This window comes from Vespa mandarinia, chromosome 22 (assembly GCF_050613455.1).
Source record: "Vespa mandarinia isolate Hongniang chromosome 22, ASM5061345v1, whole genome shotgun sequence".
NCBI classification, from domain to species: domain Eukaryota; kingdom Metazoa; phylum Arthropoda; class Insecta; order Hymenoptera; family Vespidae; genus Vespa; species Vespa mandarinia.
In genome coordinates this window covers 2,235,036-2,247,500 of record NC_140831.1, presented here as the reverse complement: position 1 = coordinate 2,247,500, position 12,465 = coordinate 2,235,036, and the positions used below count along the sequence as shown (strand labels likewise).

Here is a 12,465-nt window from a genome sequence, read left to right as displayed (position 1 = left end):
GAAGATGAAGAAGATGATGATGAAGATGATGAAGATGATGAAGATAAAGAAGATGATGAAGAAAATAAAGGAAGATGATGAAGAAGAAAAGAGAGGCATTTTTAATAGAGGCTCTATACTAACTTTCTCAATCGAGTTTGCCGTTGCTAATGCTCCTGTTGCTGATGATGATGATGATGATGATGATGATGATGATGATGATAATGATGATGATGATGATTATAATTATGATTATGATTATCATGTCGTCGTCGTCGTAGTCTTTGGGGAAAACAAATTTAAGCCGTGTTAACGGACGTGATAACTCGATGTTATTATTATATCGATCTTTCGACCCTCCGTCGATTAAAAAGGATCAAAGCAGGGAAATAATCGTCGAATATATTGTTTCGTCTTTTTAACAGGACGAAGATGATATAGAGAGAGAGACAAAATATATATGTAATACGTTCGTACGGAAAACGAACAAAATTTTCTTTATATTTTATATATATATACATATATATATATATATATATATCCCTTCCGATATATATGATGGGTTATTTTCATCATTTTTTTGTTTTTTGTTTTTTAATTATCGTCGTTTTGTCGTCTCTATTTTCTTTCTATTTTTATTTCTATTTTTATTTTTATTTTCTTTTTTTTTTTCTTTTTTTTTTGTTTTTTTTTTTTTTTTTTTTTCTTGTCGTCTACGATTTCTCTTCGTTTTCGACCACCAATGAGAGTTCTTGCTGCTTCATAGAAGTAAGAAGGTAGAAGAGAGAAGAGAAAATAATAAAATACATCGCCATGTTCTTCTAATTTGAAGGAGCATTTACTGTTAATCGAAGATGAAGATGATGAAGAAGATTATGAAGAAGAAGATGAAGAAGAAGATGAAGATGAAGATGAAGATGAAAAAGATGAAGATGAAGAAGATGAAGGAAAAGAAGAAGCATCATTGTTATATGTATATTCAATTTTTACAATAACGTAGAACGACGATAAGCCAACTCTTGATTTTCCACGAGATTTATATTATTTTACGAACTAATTGATTTCTTTTCTTTTCTCTCGTCGTTACACGTTTATACATAAATACAAAAATACATCCATACATACATACATACATACATATATACATACATGCATGCATGCATGCATATATAAATACATACATACATATTTACTATAGTCTTTTTTTTTTCTTTTTTTTTTTTTTTTTTTTTTTTTTTTTTTTTTTTTTTTTCTCTATCGAACGAATTCTTCTATTCGTACGACATTTCTTCGATGAGCCTGCGAAAATTATTTTCCGTACGTAGAAAATTAAATGCGACTTCTTTTTATTTCGATGATCCTCTTGTTGTATATACAAAAAAAAAAAAAAAAAAAAAAAGAAAAAAAAAAGAAAAAAAAAGAAAAAAGGAAAAAAAAAATCTGGTGGATTCGATCAAAATTCTCCTCCGTCTATATTTGTATTGTATTTACATGTCTGATGGCGGAGGCGAGGGGCGGAGGGGAGTGGAGGGGAGGGGTAGGGGGCGAGTGTGGAGGTAGGGGTATTGGCCATTTTCCATGGAAAAAGAAAAAGAGAAATATGAGTCGAAAGAAGATATAATAAAAGCAATGTTAATAATAATAATGGGCGTTGACAACAAATACTTCTGCACGTTTTAAAAATGATAAATTTGAAGGATTATGAAATGATTGTGGAGATACAAAAAAAGAAAAACAAAAAAAAAAACAAAAAATACTGAGCGTGTGATACAACTTATACTGTTAATAATTAATATGTGAGACTTTGTAATATGACATAGAGATTTACACTTTTACATGGGAAATACATAAATGCATAAACACACACACACACACACACACACACATATACATAGAAAGAGAGAGAAAGAGGGAGAGAATACATATACATACATGCACGCGCGACACACATACGGCGTGTCTCAGTCGATATTTCGTTCATCGAGACGATTTAAAATTATCGCTCGAAAAACGAATAATCAATATTCGACGATCGTGATTATTGTTATATATCTTTTCGTTTAGCCATTAATAAGTAATTTTGAATGGATAATCTCGCCAAATTGAAAAGGAAAAAAGAGAGAAGAGAAAGAAATTGAAAAATGATTAAGGATAATTAATAATAATATTAATTGTCCCTACGGTTTTATTATCTTCCATATTTATGTATACTAGTGAGGAATAACGTTCTCAATCGTTTGTTGTTAACTTTCATTATTTTTTTAATTCTTTTCTTCTTTTTTTTTTTCTTCTTTTTTTTTTTTTTTTACTATTTATCTAATTCAAGTTTTCCTTATATACATACATATATATATATATATATGTGTGTGTGTGTGTGTGTGTGTGTATTATACTTTCAATCGAAATCTCGCGTTTTGGTGTACCGGCAAGCCTGTGTGGTAAAAAAGAAAAAAAAGGAAAAGAAAAAAAAAAGAAAAAAAGAAAAAAAAGGAACAAAAAAAAAAAGAAAAAAGAAAAATATCGATCGATCGATCACGACATTTAAAACATTCTATATTATATATCGTATATATAATGATAATGATATTAACGATGGAACGTTTTTCTCGTGACCTCTCTTAAATTTACTTACCTTTTTTCTTTTTCACAATACGCGGCGAATTATTTCTTCATCCGCCTAGGCGGCGGGAAGGGAAGTCAAAAAAAAGAAAGAAAGAAAGAAAGAAAAAAGAAAAAAAGAAATTAAAAAGAACAAACAAAGAGAAAGGAGGGGAGAAAAAATTAAGAACGAAAGAATGAAAGAAAGCAACAGAATGAAAAAGAAAATGTAATGAGGCAATTACTCTTAGGCATATTTGGAAAATGTTTAGATTGAAGAAAGAATGAAAGAGGAAAAAAAAAAAAAAGAAAATTATTTACGACGACGATGATGATGATGATGATGATAACGATGATGATGATGATGATGATGATGATGATGATGTTGCATACATGCATGCATGCGTTTGGTTGATGCGAAATAAGAAGCATTATTAATTATATAAAAGCGTATAATGCAGAAAAGAAATGAAAGAAAAGAATAAAAAAAAGAAAAAAAAAAGGGAAAAAAAAAATTAGTGTAATAAAATATAGGAATACCTCGGGAAAAAAACGTTTTTTATTTTTTTTTTTTTTTTCGAGGGTGGACGCGAAGAAGCCGCTCAAAAATTTTCTCTATGCCGATTAGAAATTTGACGATAATCCACATAGAACAGCGAGAGAGAGAGAGAGAGAGAGAGAGAGAGAGAGAGAGAGAAAGAGAGAGAAATTACATTCGGTTACTCGTTACTAATTAAATTGAGAAAAGAGTGAGAGACGACGAAGCATATACGGCCATATCGAATATATATATATATATATATACATATATATATATATGTGTGTGTGTATGTATATATATATATATATATACACAACTTGGTCGATAATTTTTCGTGAATACTAATTTGCGAGCGATTTCTTCCAAAGACATGATCTCATACGTTACATACATTTTTCGGACGCGCAGCGTGGTGTTGTTAATTAATTGCGAGGTCGGAGAAGAAGGGGTTCAATTAAAATAATAAAATTGCATTAAGAATGTGAATGAAAAATGATGTAAGAATGTGAGAAGAGCGAGAGAGAGCAAGAGAGAGAGAGAGAGAGAGAGAGAGAGAGAGAGAGAGAGAGAGAGAGAGAGAGAGAGAGAGAGAGAGAGAGAGAAAGATGGTACGTATGTGTGTGAGTTAAAAAATGAACGTATGTTGAAAAAATGAGAGAGAGAGAGAGAGATCAAAGAACAAAGAAATCTATTTAAATATATATATATATATATATATATATGTGTGTGTGTGTGTGTGTGTGTGAGTGTGTGTGTGTGTGTGTGTGTATGTATATGAATATTCTAAATTATACGTTTTATATAATCGAAAAAAAAAAAAGAAATACATAAAGTAATAATGATCGACGATCGAAAATAATAAAAAAATGACTCGGAATAATAATAAGATTCGCGACTCTGCGCGTAACACCGAGTCGCGAAAATCAATCGTTTATTACATTCTGAATAATTAAAATTTATTCGGTTATCGAGAATGCGTTAAAAGTCGTGTTAGATATTAAGCATCGTAAGTGGAAAAGTGAGAATGAGAGAGAGAGAGAGAGAGAGAGAAAGAGAGAGAGAGAGAGAGAGAGAGAGAGAGAGAGCGAGCAATTGATAAGTCGAATTTTTTTCTCTTGTTTTATATTTTTTTTTTTTTTTGTTTTTGAAAGTGAGAAATAAGAGATTTTTCGGTATAAAGTGATACAAATGAATAAATAAATAAATAAATAAATAAATAAATAATTAATTAATTAATTAATTAAATAATTAAATAAATAAATAAATAAATAAGTAAATAACTAAATATAAAAAGAAAAAAAAAAGGAAGAAGAAGAAGAGCGATGGAGGAGGATAAAAAGTGAAAAGAATTTAAAGAGAAGAAAAGGGATTGAAAGAAAGAAACAAACAAACAAATAACTAAATAAACAAATAAAATAAAATAAAATAAAATAAAATAAAATAAAATAAATAACAAATAAAACGCGAAGAGTCGTAGGAGTGTGGGTGTCTTACGCGAACGTATTATTATTCGTCAAAAGGAATCACTGATCCTATTTGTACCTACTTTTTAATAATATATTTTTTCAACGATTATTTATTTAAAACGTCGCCGTCGAACGTGACGCTCCGTACGTGTCTCACGATATAAATACATATATATATATGTATATACATATAGATATATATGTGCGTATATATATATATATGATGATATAATAAAAAAGGGATGTTAAAAAAAAAAAAGAGAGAGAGAAAGAGAGAGAGAGAGAGAGAAAAAAAATAATTAAAAACTCAGCGTGATAATACGAGAAAAGAACTCTGTTATGAGAGAAAGAAAGAAAGAAAGAAAGAAATAAAGATGAGAGAAAGAGAGAGTGAAATTATGAGGATTTTGAAATGAAGATTAAAGGAAAAAAGGAAAAGAAAAAAGAAAAAAACTAAGAAAAAGGAAGAAAAAAAAATGGAGAAAACCAGACACACTTGGTATTAAGTCCTTAGAATAGTAGCGCTTTATAGAACTGAATATAAGGATATAAACGAATTCTATCGTGAATGGGCGTAAAAATAATTTTTTTTTTTGTGTAGAATCCGCCGGGCGGAAGTTCCGGGACGATACGGCGCATCTCTTCGTCCCATCGTTCGTAATGTATGTAAATAAATACATAAATGCATATATATATATATATATATATATATATATATATATATATATGTATGTTTATATATACATGCATACGTCGTGTTTTCCAACGAAACGCATTATCTTCGATCGTTCTATCTCGATTTTTAAAAAATTTTTTATTACTATTATTGTTATTATAATTATTATTATTATTATTATTATTATTATTATTCTTTCGTTTATTTTCTTTTTGTTTTCTATTTTTTATTATTATTATTATTATTATTATTATTATTATTATTATTATTAATACCTCAACGATACATACTCGTGTATCGTCGATTTTTTTCTTTTCTTTTCTTTTTTTTTTTTCGTTCTTTTTTTATCTTTTGTTCCCTCAGTTTCTCTTAAATTAATTAATAATTTTATGCTACTTCAATTGTGGATATTTTAATTTTAATTTAAAAAAAAGAAAAAAAAAAAAAAAAAAAAAAAAAGCGAAAAAAAATAATTTCATTACATTCTATACGTTCCTTTCTCATTTTCTATCTCTTCTTCTTCTTCTTCTTCTTCTTTTTCTTTTTCTTTTTCTTTTTCTTTCCTTTTTCTTCGTTTAATTTAATCACTCTTATCACGAGCGAGCTCGAAATTCCCTTTCGGCAAAACGCGTCTTTTCGTACGAAAAAAAAAAAAAAAAAAGAAAAAAAAACAAAAAGGAGATTTATATAATCGTTCGGCCTTTCGTGTAAATATGTCTATTTAGGCCAATCTCTCTCTACCTTTTCTACTAATAAATCTTATCTCCTATCTCGCTCGTATGTCCCACGAACATGTTCCGTTATATATATATATATATATGTATTCACACCTATTGACTTCCGTTCTATCGATAATATTGAAAATCAAGTTTGATAGCGGTCAATCAATCTTGATTCTTCAAGTCGGTATATACGTGATTTTTTATTTCATGTTCGTTATAAAAAGATCTTTTTTCTTTCTCTCTCTCTTTCTCTTTTTTTTTTCTCATCTGTTGTATGAGTCTTTTTTTTTTTTTATCCTTGTCATTTTCTTCTTTTCTTGTCCTATTTCTCGTTTTCTCTTTCTCTTCTTTTTTCTTTTCTTTTTCTTTTCTTTTCTTTCCCCTCGCCCCCCCCTCCCCCGCTCACCCCTCCCCCACCAATCTCTCTAACAATTCACTCGGAGATACGTTTCTGAAGGATAATGATGATTCCTGCGCGTATTAATCGAACACAGAGGACGAAGAGATTCCGCGGTACCTCGGAATGATTTCGATGTTGTCGGCGATAAAAAAAAAAAAAAAAAAGAAAAAAAAGAAAAAAAAAAGAATAAGAAAATAAGAAAAAGAGAAAAGAGGAAAGAAAAAGGGGGAGAAAAAAAAGAAGAAGTAATAATAATGAAGAATAAAAAGAAGCTATATTATTATTATTATTATTATTAATAATTATTATTATTAATTATTATTATTATTATTATTATTAATTATTATTATTATTATTATTATTATTATTATTATTAATTATTAATTATTATTATTATTATTATTATTATTATTATTATTATTATTATTATTATTATTATTATTATTATTATTACTGATGATTATTAATTAACACGAATATAAATTATAATAAAAGTATATTTTGTATTAATGTAGTAGTCAACGAAATAATACGGCAAAACGCAGAGTGGTGGTCTGTGCGAGACTGAAATTTACCCTTAGGTACAGAGCGTAAAAAAGAAAAGGAAAGAAAAGAAAAGAATAGAGAAAGAAACAAAAATAAATATCTTAAAAAAATAACAAGTTTATCATTTCTGCGATTTCATCGACGTCTGTTAATGAGGAACGAGAAATAAAAAGGAAAAAAAAAAAGAAAAAAAAATGAAAAAAAAAAAAAAAGAAAGGTTACGGAAACTTTAGACTTGTGTTTTTTATTTCTATCCCCGGTCATCGTGCGTGCCGATGAAAGAACAAAAAGGAAAACAAAAAAAAAAAAAAGAAGAAAAAAGTGAAAAAGAAAGAAAAGAGATTTCTTCTTCATCGTAACGTCACTTCTCTCGTCTTTTTGTTCTTATTAATTTTTCTTTTTTCTCTTTTTTTTTTATTTTTTTTTTTTCTTTTCTTTTTTGTTTTCTTTTCAACATACTAACGCGATAATCCTATAGATCGATCCTAATTTTTCGTAAATTTCACAGTAAATTCGCTCGTAATCATAGTAATTTCTATTTTCGTATCTTCGAGAAAAGAACACAAATGCATAATCCTAGGCGCATTATAATTTATTAAAAATTTCGTTTAATTATTTCTATATTTTTTCTCTTTTTGTTTTCTTTTTTTCCCTTTTTTCCTTTTTTCTATTTTTTTTTTTTTTTGTTCTTTAACTTAATTCTTATCCGTTAAAATACGTACCGTCATTATCGCTACGTGATATCACGTATCGACGATGACGTATATGAAAGGTATTGAGAGGAAAAAAAAAGGGGGGAAAAAAAAAAGAAAAGAAAAGAAAGAAAAAAGAATTTGACAGACGTCGATGATAATTCAAATAATTTTCATGTCTGTTAATATCAGACGTACGCCCGTTCGTTCGTCGAGAAGGCGAGAAAATTAAGAGGGAGATTGTAGTGACGAAGGGGAAGAGGAAGAAAAGATAAGAAAAAAAAAAAAAAAAAAAAAGAAAGCTACTATAGGCGACTCATTCCGTTTAATCCGTATTAATTCGACGATGATGATGACGACGATGACGACGATGACGACGACGATGACGTCTGACGAAAAGATATAAAGAGAATTACGAAGGAGTCGAAATAACAAAAGAAAGAGAGAGAGAGAAAGAGAGAGAGAGGAATAAAAATAAAAATAAAAATGAATAAAAAAAAAAATAATAATAATAAATAAGTAAATAAATAAATAAATAAATAAATAAATAAATAAATAAGTTAGAAAAGAAAAAAAAAGAACGAAACGAAAGTGTGATAAAAGAGTAGTGGCAGCAAGTACGTTCGCGAATCGAGATTAAAACGTCTCGTAGGGGTGCCTTTTTTTTTTTTCTTTTTTTTTTTTTTTAACGACGATCAAATATCTTTACGAAAGAGGGGGTGGTGTATATATCCTATGTGACGTTTATATTAAATAATAAAAATAAAGATCGTCGGTTGTCTCGTAGATTTTTTGGGGGGCTTTCTTTTTTTTTTTTTTTTTTTTTGTTTCTTTTGTATTCTTTTTTTTTTCTTGATGACAAAAAGATAACGCAATATGTTATAGAAAAGTATTCATTTTAAAGGCAGACCTCGTGGTCGTGATCATTTTCGTTTGAGCCCTGCCACCCCTAAAACCCTTAATCCCCATCCAACGATCCACTCACCCCCCCCCCTCCACTCTCGACGAGATATCTCGAAATACGCGGGCGTATTATTCTCTTCGAATCGCTTCTTATCTCGCACATTTTCTTTATTAATTGCAGCTTTTAAAAGAAGAAGAAGAAGAGGAGGAAGAAGAAGAAGAAGAAAAAAAAAGAAAACACATATAAACACACACACACACACACACACACATACACACACATAAATAAACACAAAGAGAAGCAATCGTGAAACTCGTAATTTGTATAGCGTTCAAAAATTGCAATCGATAAACCGCTTGTGTGTGCGCGTGAGAGAGAGAGAGAGAGTGTGTGTGTGTTGTGTGTGTGTTTATGCGAAAGGAACAAGCGAATCAGAAATAAAAAAAAAGTCTGATTGCCATCGTAATGTGTGATAGACATAAGAGAATGAGAGAGAGAGAGAGAGAGAGAGAGAGAGAGAGAGAGAGAGAGAAAGAGTGAGAAAGAGTGAGAGGGAAAAATGTATATTTGCACATGAATGCGTGAGATAAAATTATATCGTGCATATATATATATATATGTATATACATATATATATGTATGTATGTATATATGTATATATATTAAGCATTTAACGTTAATTTTATAATGCATCAGTATTAAAAGCAGGTGTCGACCATGAGATAGTTATGGCATTAAACAAAGATCAAGAATACTAGCTGTTAAGTGATGAATGAAAATGATAATAAAAAGATAAAAGAAAGAGAGAGAGAGAGAGAGCGAGAGAGAAGAAAATTCATCATCTCCCATATGAGTGCTTTTCTCGTAGATTGTACTATCTTCGTAAGATAAACGAGATGAATAATAATAAAGATGAGAGATAGAGAGAGAAAGAGAGAGAGAGAGAGAGAGAGAAAGAGAGAAGATGTATGCGTGTGTACGTGTATATATATATATATATATACATATATATATATGAGAGTGGTTATAAGAAAAGAGAGGAAAAGAAGAAGAAAAAAGAAAGGAAAAGGAAAAAGAAAAAGATAAAGAAAAAGAGAACAAACGCGTTGAAAATAGAAAGGGTTAGGGCGAAAGACGAAGGGAGGGAAGATCGATACAGGGTGTCCATCCTAATAACTATATTAAAAAAACAAATAAAAAAAAAAATAAAAAAAAAAGAAAAAAAAAGAAAATGAAACTTATTAAAAAATGATACGATTCGTAAAAACGAACGAACTTTTCATTAATGGGGGGAGGGGGTGCGGGCAGGGGGTGTTTGTAGGATAGGATATGAGCGAGAGGGGCGTGAAATAATATCGAGAACAAAATTACAAATGAAGCAAAAAGAATGTCGATGGATTAAATGGATGGGGATGGTAAAGGAAAAAAAGAAAAAGACAAATAATGAAGAAAAAGAAAACAAAAAAAAATAAAACAATAAAACAATATATATATATATATACATACATATATATATATATATATATATATATATATATGTATGTGTGTGTGTGTATATATATATGTATATATATAAAATAAACGCACAAACTCGGCATTATTATTCTTCATTAGTGATTTAGAATTTAAATAGACGTAGGATGGGATTTTGTTTTGTTTTGTTTTGTTTTTTTTTTTATTTGTTCTTTCTCTTTTTCGAGATCATCGTCGACCAATCAAAAAGCAAGAGAAATGAATTGTGCTCGAATAATATACGAGCGACGATTTCATTGGAGTTTACGCGTGACATTTTTAGTTTTTCTTTCTTTTTTTTTATTTTCCTTTCTTTTTCCTCTTCTTTCATTTTATTTCATTTAAAGTAATTAAATTCATCTTGAGCGCGCGCGCGAAGGTAGCGTATTAATAATTATTCATTAATAACTTTGTATGCGTATGTGTGTTGTAAGAGAGATAAAAAAAGTGCTCGCGCGCGCTCGAGAGAGAGAGAGAGAGAGATGTCTTTGATAAAGTATGCGTTGAAAAGAGATGAAAAGGGGAGAATGATGAGAAAGAAAATCGTAAAATCTTCTTTTAAAAACATGCACGAGATCATTCATTAAAAATCACCGACACGAAAATTCTTTCGTTCTTTATTGCGACAATATTTTTTTTTTTTTTTTTTTTTTTTATCACTTTTCGAGAGAGAGGGAGAGAAAGAGAGAAAGTATGAAAGAATTTTAAAGAGGGAGAGAGAGAAAGAGAGAGAGAGAGAGAAATTCTTTAACGACACACTCTCGTCGAAAATATAAAAAAAAAAAAAAGAGAAAAAAAAATATATATATATTTATTCGATCATACGATAATGTCGAGTATAAATGGCGTAATCCCGGAGCAGCAAAACTAATAAATCGATTAACTTCGAGGAATGTATAGGTATTAAAAGAAAAAAGAAAAAAGCGAAAACCAAGAAAAAAAAAGAAAAAAAAAGAAAAAGGAATAAAAAGCAAAAAAAGAAGAAAAAAAACACACACACACAAAAAGAAAAAAGAAGATAAAAAAGGAATTAGAAGAAGAGAAAAGGAAGAGAGATGGAATGAAAGGAAGAGAGAGAGATGGTAAAAAAAGGAAGGAGAAATAAATGAATGATGATATAAATAAATAAATAAATTAATTAATTAAATGAATAAAGTGAGAAAGGATGTAAGAACTTCTTGCTGCTTTTTTTTTTTTTTTGTACTCTTCTTTTTTTTTTTTTATTTTATTTTTATTTAATCGTCTCGTAGTTAAACGACGAATGACGACGAAATCAGACGCGAAATAAAACTTTGCGACATATCCTAATACTTTTCGCGCAGGCAATAAAAAAAAAAAACTCGTTCGTTTCCTTCGAAGCCACGATATTAACCCGCAATAACGTAAGCACCTGTAGCGCCGCGATAACGCGAAAATCATTGTTATATCTTTGTATGAACATTTAATACGCAATAAATATGTATATCGTCAAAATCAGATCACAGAGAGAGAGAGAGAGAGAGAGAGAGAGAGAGAGAGATTGGATGGTGGACGAGAGAGAAAGAGAGAGAGAGAGAGGAAGAAATATTTTTTACCATTCATTATTTTATTCATCTCATTCATTTTCAAGTATGATCAATCAAGACAGCCATTATTCGATCATCCGGTAAGTGAATTATCTCATATTCTTTTCTTTTCTTTTTTCTTTTTTTTTTTTTTTTTGTTTTTTCTTTTTTCCTACAAAATAATAATACCTATCTCAAAAAAATATCCCAAACTTTTAACACCTAACAAATTTATCATATAAGTTATTATAGATGTCACGTATCCATACAACACACACACACACACACATATATATATATATATATTTTTTTTTTTCTTTTTACCTGACAAAACTTTTCTTTCGTCGTTCTAATCGAGAACAAATCTAATAACAACTTTCATTTCAAAATATAAATGTAAATATAAAAATAAAAAAGGAAGAAAGAAAAAAAAAAAAATAAGAAAAACGAAAAAAGAAACGTCATCTATAATTTCTATCGTTATGATTTGCATTTTACGAAGGTGAATAAATGTCAAGGGATATAATAATATTAAAATTGGCATAATACGTAAAGAATACGTAACGTGACATTCGTAGTACGTCGAAGGAACGTAGAAAACCGCGAAGATGCGCGCGCAGGCTGGCAACAGGTAAACGTCAGGTCGAGAGCGTTATGGTGGGGGTGATTAGACGAAAACGAGAGAAAGGGAGGAAGAGAGAGAGAGAGAGAGAGCGAGAGAGAGAGAGAGATAGACGAAAAGAGTGAGTAAGAGTGAAAGAGAGAAAGAGAAAGAAAAAGAGAAGAATGGCGGTCGGTGGTAGGAGGCAGGTGCGCTCTTCGGGGGTGAGGGGTAGAAGAACTTGAGGAGAGAGGTGTTGCGGTCGGGCTGACTTTCCGAGGTGG

General features: G+C 29.7%; 1 protein-coding gene across 1 annotated transcript in view; it reads left to right on the top strand.

The window, feature by feature from the left end:
• LOC118447960 (growth factor receptor-bound protein 14) overlaps window positions 1-577 on the top strand; it is a 384,299-nt gene extending 383,722 nt beyond the window's left edge. Inside the window, exon 13 of the mRNA XM_035880543.2 lies at window positions 1-577. This exon is cut by the window's left edge and continues 892 nt beyond it. The gene's annotated coding sequence lies outside the window, so the exon portion shown is untranslated.
• The last annotated feature ends 11,888 nt before the right edge of the window (window positions 578-12,465 follow it).